Genomic DNA, 12586 nt, shown 5'->3' on the forward strand with positions numbered 1-12586 from the left:
GAGAACGTATCGAGCCTCCGGTGGGTTACGTCTTGCAGGTAGTGGGCTGTGAAGGTCGTCCGACGCTTCCACACCCCTGCTTGTAGAACCTGCGTCACTGAAAAGTTCTTTTTGAAGGCCAGGGATGTAGCTATGCCCCTGACATCATGTGCTCTAGGGCGACGTGACGGAGGAGGGTCAGGATTCAGGGACAGATGGATTACCCTACGAATCCATGCTGAGATAGTATTCTTAGTAACCCTCCTCTTTGTTCTCCCAGTGCTCACAAACAATGCCTGCACTTGGGGATGAACTGCAGCCGTTCTTTTGAGATATAGCCTCAGACTCCTTACTGGGCACAGTAGGAGATGGTCTGGGTCATCTGTTACAGAACGAAGACTCGAGATCTGGAAAGAGTCGAACCGAGGGTCCGGCACTCCCGGATTCTGAGTCTTAGCAACAAACTCAGGGACGAACCTGAACGTTACCTCCCCCCATCCCCTTGAATGGGCGATGTCATACGAGAGACCATGAAGTTCACTTACTCGCTTGGCCGAGGCCAAAGCTAGTAGGAACACCGTCTTCCAAGTCAGGTGGCGATCTGAAGCCTGGCGTAATGGTTCATAGGGAGGTCTCTTAAGAGACCTGAGAACTCGAACCACGTTCCATGGAGGAGGTCTCACTTCCGACTGAGGGCAGGTAAGTTCATAACTTCGCATGAGTAGGGAAAGTTCCAGCAAAGAAGAAATGTCCACTCCTTTGAGCCTGAAGGCTAGACTTAAAGCCGAGCGATAACCTTTCACTGCCGAGACTGATAGGCGCATTTCTTCTCGCAAATACACAAAGAACTCCGCTATTGCTGGAATAGTGGCATCGAGTGGAGAGATACCCCTTCCACGACACTAACCACAGAAAACTCGCTACTTTGCCCGGTAGACCCTGCGGATGACCTTCGCAGGTGTCCAGACATCCTGTTCGCAACCTGTTGCGAAAATCCTCTCTACGCGAGGAGATGCTGGATAGTCTCCAGGCGTGAAGTCGAAGCAAAGCTACAGCTTTGTGAAAGATGATGGCGTGTGGTTGTTTGAGTAGCTCGTGTCGTGGAGGGAGTTGTCTCGGAAGTTCCGTTAAGAGTTGCAGAAGGTCCAGAAACCATTCCACATGATGCCATAGCGGAGCTATCAGGGTCATCGAGAGATTGATCGATATTCTGGTCTTGTTGAGTACCCTCCTCATCAGACAGAACGGGGGAAAGGCGTATACGTCGATGTTGTCCCACCGTTGTTGGAAGGCATCTTACCAGAGTGCCTTGGGATCCGGGACTGGGGAGCAGTACAGCGGGAGCTTGAAGTTCAGCGCTGTAGCGAACAGATCCACAGTCGGGGAACCCCACAAAGTCAGGATTTTGTTGGCTACTAGATGATCCAAAGACCACTCGGTACTCACTACCTGAGCCGCTCTGCTCAGACTGTCGGCGAGCACATTCCTCTTGCCTGGAATGAAGTGAGCCGATAGTGGAATCGAGTGGACTTCGGTCCATCTCAGTATATCTACTGCAAGATGGGATAGCTGCTCTGAAAAGGTACCTCCCTGCTTGTTGATGTAAGCCACTACTGTGGTGTTATCGCTCATCACCACCACAGAGTGACCCGCTAGGTAACGTTGGAACTGTTGAATGGCCAGGAATACGGCCTTCATTTCTAGCAGATTTATATGGAGGCACTTTTCTGATTCTGACCACAGGCCTGAGGTCCTGTGGTGCAGAATGTGGGCCCCCCACCCTTCTTTGAGGCATCCGAAAACAGCATCAAATCCGGGGGGAGGACGAGAAGATCCACTACCCTTCGTAGGTTCTCATCTGTCACCCACCACTGAAGATCCGTCCGTTCCGCAGGACCCATAAGGATCATGACGTCCGGGGAATCGTGACCTTGATTCCACCGGGACTTGAGTCGCCATTGAAGAGATCTCATTCTGAGGTGACCGTTGGAAACTAGACGGGCCAAGGATGAGAGGTGACCGAGGAGACGTTACCACGATTGGGCTGGGAGCTCTTCTCGTCTGAGGAAAGGACTCGCGACCCTCCTCAGCCTTGCTATCCTGTCGTCTGATGGGAAGGCTTTGTGGAGATTGGTGTCTATGATCATGCCTAGATATACCAGTCTTTGAGTAGGAAGCAGAGAAGACTTCTCGAGATTTACCATGATCCCCAGATCTTGGCAAAGTCCTAGAAGTTTGTCTCGGTGTCGAAGAAGGGCTGACTCCGAGTCTGCTAGGATCAGCCAGTCGTCCAGATGACGGAGGAGATGGATGCCGATCCTGTGTGCCCACGACGATATTAGGGTGAACACTCTGGTGAAAACCTGAGGTGCTGTGGAGAGACCGAAACACAGCACCTTGAACTGGTAGATCTTGTTGTCTAGGCTGAATCTTAAGTACTTCCTTGAAGACGGATGGACTGGGATCTGGAAGTACGCGTCCTTCAGGTCCAGTGTACACATGAAGTCTTGCGATCTCACTGCAAGTCTGACCATGTCTGCCGTCTCCATGCTGAACGGGGTCTGCTTGACAAACCTGTTCAGAGCTGAGAGGTCGATGACTGGTCTCCAGCCTCCAGACGCCTTCTTTACAAGAAAAAGTCGACTAAAGAAGCCTGGGGACCCGTTGACGACCCCTTGGAGAGCGCCCTTCTTCAACATGGTCTCAACTTCTGCCCGAAGGGCTTGCCCCCTTGCCGATCCCATGGCAAGGGAGCTCAACGACACTGGATTCGCTGTCAGGGGAGGTAGAGATGTTGTGAACGGGACGCGATATCCTTGACTGATTATGGAAATCGTCCAGGAATCGGCCCCGAGTTGCTGCCACCTGTTTGCGCAACTTTGTAGGCATCCCCCCACTGGTGGACATGCAGGGGGACTGCTAAACCTAGCGTTTGCGGCCTCGGCCACTCCCTCTAGGATTCTTTCCTCCCCTGGACGACCTTTTGCCTTTCTTGTCCTTGACAGGAAAGGGCTTCGACACTGTTGTCTTCGCTGCAGCTGCCGGTTTCGTGGTCTTGGTAGGACGTGGTTGCTGGGTTGCTGGAGGTTTATAGGGCTTCGATGTTAAAGCCCTATGTAGGAGAGATCCCGAAGAGCCCGTGAGGGCGATAACGTTGGGCACGCGCACCCAGGAGATATATCCCTTGCACGCGGGCGTGCATGAGGGCGCACATCTGGTAGAATAGGTGGACGCGCAGGGCGTGCGTCGGAGACTGCGCGCAATGGCGCGCAGCTGAAGGATGGCAAGCAGGCGGGGTCCGATGGCGAGTCGGCGATTGATGGCGCATTGGAGAGCGCTGGCGAGCAGGGGAAGAGGTTATCTTCCCCTTTTTCGCCCAGATCAGAAGGTCGTGGGCACGCAGGAGATCGTTGGCGCGCAGGAGAACATGAGCGCGCATGGCGCGCATCAGGATGAGGGCGCGCAGTAGCGCGCTGGCGAACAGGTGAGCGCTGGCGCGCTATAACAGGATCAACTGCAGGCGAGCGCTGGAGCGCAGGTGAACGATGGCACGCAGGGGATACCTGGCGCATACACATTTTTGTGTGAAACAGGGTGAGTAGGCGCCCACAGCACATCAGCGACGGCAGGTCAGCAGGTCTGGCGGGTGGAAGGTCGGCGTGTCCTTTGCAAGGACGACCTTCCACCGAAGGAGATCGCAAACGGTCTGCGGAGAGGTCCAGGGATGTAGCTGGTAGAGACGGCAAACGACGGCAAGGTTCCTCTGCGGCGGACTGCGGAGATGATGAACCGAAGAGGTGCCTCCTAACACCTTTGTGAGGTGAAGGAAGGCCTCTACGGCGAAGAGGAAGGCGGGCTTTACGCCTTATACGCCCTCTGGGGACCGTGGGATCAGCAGGCTGACCATCAGCAGTCCTCCGAAGAGGAGTCTCTGTGAGTGAACTACCCCGAGAGGGAGAATCACCGGCAGGAGAGACCATTGGACTTAGTTCCTTCTCGAAAGATGTTCGGAAGGGCGAACTAAGCCTTCAGCTACATCAGCAACATCAGGAGCAGAGGTTTGATACAACTCATCGGAAGCCTCTGCCACAACAACGTCGACGATAGACAGAGGATCAACCTCTGCTAAAGTCGGCGATTGTTTGACAGCTGCCCCCAACCTGATCATGTCAAACAAGGCTTACTTGGAGGGCGAACCCTCAAGCCCCAAGGAAGCCCAAAGCTGGAACAAATTATTAGTAACATTTACATATACATTTAAATCTTCCCCCGAGGGAGGAGGAGGAGCTGCCTCGCTATAGGAGGCAACTCCCTCTCCCAAACCCCGAGATCAGTCAACAGAACTGCGGCCTACGCTACCACTCGACAGTTTCTCGGAAGAAACCGATCGAGTGGGAGCTTCGGAGGAGGTTTGGGCCACGGAAGAAGAGCCCTTGGGATTTTCTCCTTTCAAAGAAACCTTTGAAGGAGAAATATCCCGCCTGGACTACTTCTTCCGGCGCTGGGAAAACCTCTCCCACTGGGAGGTAGACCACTCCCTGCACTCACCACATACATTATTCTTATCACACTGTTGGCCCCTACAGTAAGGACACAAGGTGTGGGGGTCTGTTTCGACCGCCGACATATAGGTACCACAAGGGCGGTCAGGTAAACCAGGACACTTACGCATCGCAGAGGCCAACTTCACACACACTCTGTCAAAGGAAAAGCAAACAAAAGATTAGTAATGGCTGTCAAAGAAGGCGAGGGTGACAGCGGACACGTCCGACTACCACCCGAACCGAGAGCAAAGTGAGCTCAGCACAGGTGTGTGTGTGGGGGGGGGGGGGGGTAGCAAGCTACCCTCCCTACCCCCTGCTAACTAGCGGTGGGGTAGTAAACCCTTGTTAAAATTCTAATGGCTCGTCATTTCAGCTACGCCGAAAGTAATTACCCATATCAAATAGCGTGGTTTGTATTTCAGTTACAGAACAAATAACAATTCTGGGAGATCCCAGTGGAAAACCAAGGATTTTGGTAGGGGAAACACAAAAAAAAATAAGTGATTTGCAGCAATAGTAATGGTCAAGAATGTATAAAAAACATAAAAGCACAGTGAGAAATATATATGGTTCATGTGACTGGAAATTAAAGTATCATAACTAACTATACAGTAATACCTTGAGATACGAGTGTCCCAACATAGGAGAAATTTGAGATACGAGGAAAATTTTCTGCCAATTTTTGTCCTAAGATACAAGAAAAATTTGAGATACGAGGCAGTTGCCTATGCGGCCGCCAGGTGGCCGAATGTGCCGAGAGGCTTCTCACCAGGACAGCATCATTTGGTCTTTCCTGTCGGATCTCCGTCGCGTAAAGTTTATCTCCGAGCATCGGCCAAGTGTTTGGATTTTTTTATTTGTTTTTTGCGTTAATCAGTGCAGAATTAAGTGAATAAGCAAAGAGTCCAAAGCAAGCGAGTGCAAAGAAAAAGAGTATGATGACAATGGAGATAAAGCATGAAATAATCGAAAAATATGAGTGGTGTAAGAGTGAATGAGCTGGCGTGCCAATATGAGAGGAGTACATCAACAATATCTACCATCCTCAAGCAGAAGGATGCTATAAAGAGCACCAAGCCTTCCAAAGGAGTAACCATCCTTTCCAAGCTGCTCAGTGATATCCATGACGAGATGGAGAGGCTTTTTTTAATATGGATAAAGGAGAAACAGTTGGTGGGAGAAAGCGTGACCGAGACTATCATATGTGAAAAGGCCAGCAGAATCTATGATGACTTGAAAAGGAAGCAAGCAGCCGAGAAATGGGAGACTTCCGACGCCAGCGGAAACCTTCAAAGCCAGTCATGGCTGTTTGGATAACTTTAAAAAACAGACTGGGATACACTCAGTTGTGAGGCATGGGGAAGCAGCAAGTTCCGACTCGAAAGCCGCGGCGGACTTCTTCACAACCTTTGCCTCGGTTATCGCCCAACATGGCTACATCCCCCAACAAGTCTTCACCTGTGATGAAACTGGCCTTTTCTGGAAGAAGATGCCCAGGATGACATTCATCATGGCAGAAGAGATGAGACTACCGGGCCATAAACCCATGAAGGACCGGTTAACTCTAGCCTTATGTGCCAATGCCAGCGGTGACTAAGGTCAAGCCACTGCTGGTGTACCACTCTGAAAACCCACATGCTTTCAAGAGCCAAAGGATCTTGAGAGAAAAACTGCAAGTGATGTGGCGCGCTAAGGCTTGGGTTACGTGGCATTTCTTTACAGAATGGGTTAATCTGTGCTTTGGTCTGGCACTCAAAACATATTTGACCAAGAAAAACCTGCCAATGAAATGTCTCCTGGTCCTCGACAATGCCCCTGGTCTCGAAGAGGACATTCTTGATGAGTTCATGTACATCAAGGTCCTTTATCTCCCGCCCAACACCATGCCACTCCTCCAGCCCATGGACCAACAGGTAATTTCCAACTTTAAAAACTGTACACGAAGCATTTTTACAAGAAATGCTTCAATGTCACAGACAACACCAATTTCACCCTTCGTGAATTTTGGAAGGAACATTTCAATATCGTCCATTGCTTAAAAATTATTAACGATACCTGGCAGGGTATTACAAGAAGAACTCTTAATTCAGCATGGAAGAAATTGTGGCCAGCTTCCGTCGCTGAGAGGGACTTTGAAGAGTACGATACGACAGACTCTGATGACCCCGAACCTATTGTGATGGATGAAATCGTGTCTCTTGGAAAGTCCATGAGGCTGGAGGTAGATGAGGCAGACGTGAACGACCTTGTTGAGGAGCATCAGGAAGAGCTCACGACACAGGAATTGATAGAGCTCCAGGAGATGCAACATTCGGAGGTGTCGCAGGAGCTCAGTAGCGAGGAGGAGGTGGAAGACGAGGGCCGCCTTTCTACGACAGAAATCAAAGACATGTTAGCGAAGTGGCAGGAGTTTTCTAATTTTATGGAAAAGAGGCACCAGGACAAGTTGGCATGTGGTCGTGCGTTAGCCTTTTCTGACGACACTTGCGTGCGTCACTTTCACAACATTTTGAAGGGGAGACAAAAGCAAACATCCCTAGATAGGTTCCTTTTAAAAAGGGCGGGAAAAAGTGAAGGTGAAAGCGAGGCAAAAAGAGCCAAGCCGGAAGACGAAAAGTAAAAAATTGAAAATGAAAACAAAATTAGAATTAAGTTTAGTGTAACGTAAGATTACCATTTTATTTTTAAGTGTGTGTACAGAGAGCTAATTTCATTTAAGTTAAATTCAAAGTTTAAGTTATGTTACGTAGTGTTACAAAAGTGATGCGTAGCTGTGCACTTTGGTGGAGCTACAGTGGACTCTACCGGTGACAGGAATGGTGATGGAAGGTCGGCAGGTCTGGAGGATGGATGGTCGGCGTGTCCTTTGTAAGGACGACCATAAACCGAAGTGGATCACGAACGATCGGCAAAGAGGTCCAGGACCGAAGTCACAAAACTGGTTGCAGGTGCAGTGATGGTCGATGTATGAAGGTCTGACAGAGGAGGCTCCTCTGCGAGGTCTGCAGTGATGACGTTGAACCAAAGAGGCGCCTCTTCACCGCTGGTGAAGGGAGACCTCTAAGGCGAAGAGGAAGGCTCGCCTTCTGACGGATGCGCCCTCTGGGGGCCATTGGATCAGCAAGCTGACTGTCAGCATTCCTCCGAAGAGGAGTCTCTATAAGTGAACTCCCCCGAGGGAGAGAAACACTTGCAGGAGAGACAGACGTTGAACTTAGTTTCCCCCTCGGAGGATGGTCAGGAACGGGGGAAACTAAGTCGGCAGCAACCGCTGTCTAGTTTGGAGTGGCAGAGGAGATGGATGACACCGCATGAGACACCTCTGACACAACAACGTCAATAAGTGCCAGGGGATCTACCTCTGACGGCGACTATGATTGCTTAATAGAAGCACCCATGCGGATGAACTGCAGCCGGGCTTCCTTGGAGGGCGGACCCGTGAGCCCCATGGAAGACCATATCTGTAAGAGGGGAGTTAGTGACAAAGCCTCACCTGGGGTGGGCTTGCCATCAAGTCTCTCTCCTCCCCATCCTCTCTCCCTCCTCCTCGTTAGCCGCTACTGTCTGTCTCGAAGGTAAGAACTCCATAATAATGTTACATTTTATTGAGGATCATAACCAGTTCATAGGGATCTGTTATTCTGTGAGCGTAGAATGTGAACTAGAACAATTAAACACATGTTTTTCCACTGTAATATACTGTTTTTAGGTGTTTTTTTTTCTGAGGGTGGGAACAGATTAATTTTTTTAGTTATTTTATATGGGATACGAGCAAATTGACATACGAGCTTGGTCCCCGAATGCATTAAACTTGTATCTCAAGGTATTACCGTGATGGGAATGTCTCGGTCTCCTCGGTTATTTCCTACAAGACTCAGAATAAGTTTTACCTTGACAGCCACATTGCTAGTTTTTCATCACACACTGTGAGCATAGACGACAGACCATGCATACCAGCTGTTAGTGTCTCCTTATTTGTGCACTAGCCTGTACAATAAGGAGTACCTCGGGCAAGGCCAAAAAGCCGGATTTGCAGGGACATCTACCTTCCTAATGGGGTTGTAGATTAGCTTGTAATAATAATAATAATAATAATAATAATAATAATAATAATAATAATAATAATAACAATAATAATAACAATAATTATAATAATACTGAATACGCATTTTAAAACGTCAAATACCAGAAGCTCTTGAGTTATGACAATTCACCATTACGAACGGGGTCCCATAAGGCGCTTATGATTTCCTGCTATAAAATTTGGTTCAGTGATACAAAATACTACATGCCAATGCACAGGGCAACTAACGCCACAAAGTGGTGTTACGCGGTGTTTTAGCATTAATTAGCCATCTTTGTTTAACGTACAAATTCGCGATTTCAGTGTACTGCTCTTTCTGGAATAATTTTGCACCTTTTTTGGCTGTGCATCATGTCTGGAAAGGGTAAGGGTAAGGGAAACGTTTGATGGCAGTGGGCAGGACAACCACTGGAATAAAGGTACAGAATTTTTATACGTACAGTATTACTTATTGTCTACTAATACAGTGGAAGTGTCAATAAACTACTGTATAAGTGTCAGTAAACTACTGTATTGGGGTACAGGTATTCGTATGTATAAGGTACAGTAATTTATGAAAGGTAATGTACTGTTTTCTCTCTTTTTAAAAATATACATACGTACGTACATGTACGTATCTAAATACGATATCCGAAGCAGCGTAGGAACGGGTCCCCGTCATAACCCAAGGCCCTCCTTTATGAAAATTTTAGCACATAAACAATTCATGATGATTAATGTTAGTAGCCACACACTTAAATTATTTCAAATGCTTCTAGTAATTAATATCCCATTTGAGATAAACTAACGAGGTGGGACTGAATTAGATTAACAGACAGACTGCAGTACAATGAAAGTAAGTTGATTTCACTCACAATATAAAACCTCGGGTAAAGTTTTACAGTACTACAGGGTATCATTTAGAACAGTCCCCCATTATCGGTGGATATATATATATATATATATATATATATATATATATATATATATATATATATTATATATATATATATATATATATATATATATATATATATATATATATATATATAATTTCTGAAACTATTCATTTGCAACAGGAACAAGTGTCATTTCGAAGAGACCGGACCTTTTAAAAGTTAAAGTTAAAGTTGCGGGTTATAGGTCTCCACGGAGACGATTTACATCGTTTTCCTCGGGCGACCATTAGCCAGCAGGGACTATCACTAGTCCCCTCTAACCTCCCCCCCAGGCGCCACCCTGGGAGTACCCCCCGGTAGAAGGTCTCACGGTATTAGCGTCCCTAGCAGGGACCGAACTCGGGACCTCTGAGATAGAAGTCCGCGACGCTACCAACCTCTTTACTATAGGAAAAAGTAGTTTTTTTCCCTAGGTTACATTACCCTGTAATACAGTACAACAATACAAAATCACGTTACTTATGTCTGATATACCAAATTTATTAACAGGAATAATCAGTCACGTGATACAAGCTATAGAACCACAAATTAAAGAGTATTTCAACCTGTAGGTACAACCTAACCTTACCTAAGGAGATTCATTGTTGGCGAGACTATAAAAATACACATTCAGTTATATAATACAGTATTCTATGGTATAAGTAATTTATGGTCATGATTACTCTAGATCAGGCCTTTATTACCCTATACTCTTTAAAGTTTAACGAGGCGAATAACTAGATTGTTAAATTTAACAAAACTGATACAAAATTGAAGTTCACCACCAATAAAGTTACCTCTACGTTCAAGTATTGGTAACCAAAAGTAAAGAAACAAAATGGAAAACGTAAATTAAAGTAACCCGTTACCTGATTACCATTCACTGATTTCGGGAAGGTCCAAGATAACAGACTTGAATTTTCTTGAGTAAATGAGAGTTGACTTTAAGTAGACTTGAGCTCTTGTAGTCTTCTAAGGACTAAGGACTTCTAAACGCAGTCACAGACTCAACACAGACTGAAGCAGTGTTGCCAGATCATAGATGAGGAAGTCTAAAAATCCCCAAATCTCAATGAAAAAATCCCCAAAACAACACAAAAATCCCGATTTCCACAAATGTATTTCCTTCTGATCATGTAGGCTCTACTAAATTTAATATATAAATCATTCATTATACTTCATATAAATGCAAATAAACTTATTGCAATAATATAAAGGTTTAGGCTACTTATCTTTGTTTCTTCTTCATGGAAACTTGTGCAGACTATCCCCATTAGACACTCAAAAATTCCCAAAAATAGGAATAAATCCCCAAATCTAGGTATAAATTCCCAAATGTGGCAACACTGGACTGAAGTCTTAAGACTCAAGTCTAGATTCTCGATCTGTCATTCCAACTTATTTTGAACCCATGTGATGACAACACTCCAATCTATTGTAGGGTAAATAATTAAATAAATAGTTGAATAAATAATTAAATATCTATTACATTACATCAGACAGAATATGAGAAGACTTCGGTAAAAATAAAATAATTTGAGTATTTTTTTTTATATTTTGAAATTGTGGTGAAAAGTTGTGTTCGAATATTGTAAAAAGTACTAAACAAAAATATTTTATGTGATTAATCTATTGTAGGGTAAATAATTAAATAAATAATTAAATATTCATTTACATTACAGCCAACAGAGTTTGAGAAGACTACGGTAAAATTAAAATAATTTGAAAATGTTTTGAAATTGTGGTGTGAATTTGTGAAAAGTTGTTTTGTTCAAATTTGGTGAAAAGGAAAAACAAAAGGAAATTATAATCAAATTTGAAAAACATATAATAGTAAAAAAAATTATAAATTAAATAATCGAGTATATAAATCATCAAAATTTTAATGGCAAATCTGATAAAATCATTAAATTACACAAATGTATAATCAAAGTCGGAGTCAATATGTTTGAACACTCGTCTAGGATAATGATATACAATTTCATTAGAATATGACAAGAATTGGATTAAATAAAATTTAAAAAATCTAGAATTTCATTATTAATGTTGTTTATGGTACGGGTAAAATAAGTCTAATTATAATAATATACATATCAGAAGCTCTGCTCTCTATTATGCAATAGAAACCAGGAATCCATACACTATTATTATTATTATTATTATTATTATTATTATTATTATTATTATTATTATTATTATTATTATTATTATTACTTGCAAAGCTACAACCCTAATTGGAAAAGCCAGATGCTATAAGCCCAAGGGTTCCAACAGGGAAAAATAGCCCATTGAGGAAAGGAAATAAGGAAATAAATAAACGATATAAGAAGTAATGAACAATTAAAATTGAATATTTTAAAAACATTAACAATATTAAAACAGATATATCACATATAAACTATAAAAGATATATTCAAACTTGTCTTGGGTTTTAATAATATAGCTAAACAAGAATGTATTAATCAAATGTATTTTAGTGTAGGCTTACATTCGGTCCATAATCGCAATTATTTATTAAACTTCTAATATAAATTCCTGTCTTCCATATTGATTTACAATTTGGGTCTTTTCGGTTTGAGTGCCTATCGAATTTTAATGTTTTTTTTATTCCAATGTATGTATTTTGATGTGGAAAACCCAAAAATGATAACCATTTTGTGGAGAAATTATTTATTAACAAAATGGTTATCATTTTAGGGTTTTCCACATCAAAATACATACTTTGGAATAAAAAAAAAAACATTTAAATTCGATAGGCACTCAAACCGAAAAGATCCTACAAGGATTTCTTACCCTTTACTTAAAATTACTAAATGACCTACAAGGTCCAAAAAGTCTGACCTTCTCCACATTCATAAATTAAATCAAACCAAGTCACACACGTTGTAACACTGGCCTAAATAATCCGACATCATCTAAAGAATAGCTTTCTATGGCAATAGAAAGTCGTATTGGGAGGAGCGATAGATATGAATAGACCGTCAAGGGCGTGGGAATAAGCAGATGTACGAAAATAGAGGATACATAATGCTATGGTCACGCCCATTCTGCCATATTACATT

The sequence above is a fragment of the Palaemon carinicauda genome, chromosome 13 (genome assembly GCF_036898095.1).
Source record: "Palaemon carinicauda isolate YSFRI2023 chromosome 13, ASM3689809v2, whole genome shotgun sequence".
NCBI classification, from domain to species: domain Eukaryota; kingdom Metazoa; phylum Arthropoda; class Malacostraca; order Decapoda; family Palaemonidae; genus Palaemon; species Palaemon carinicauda.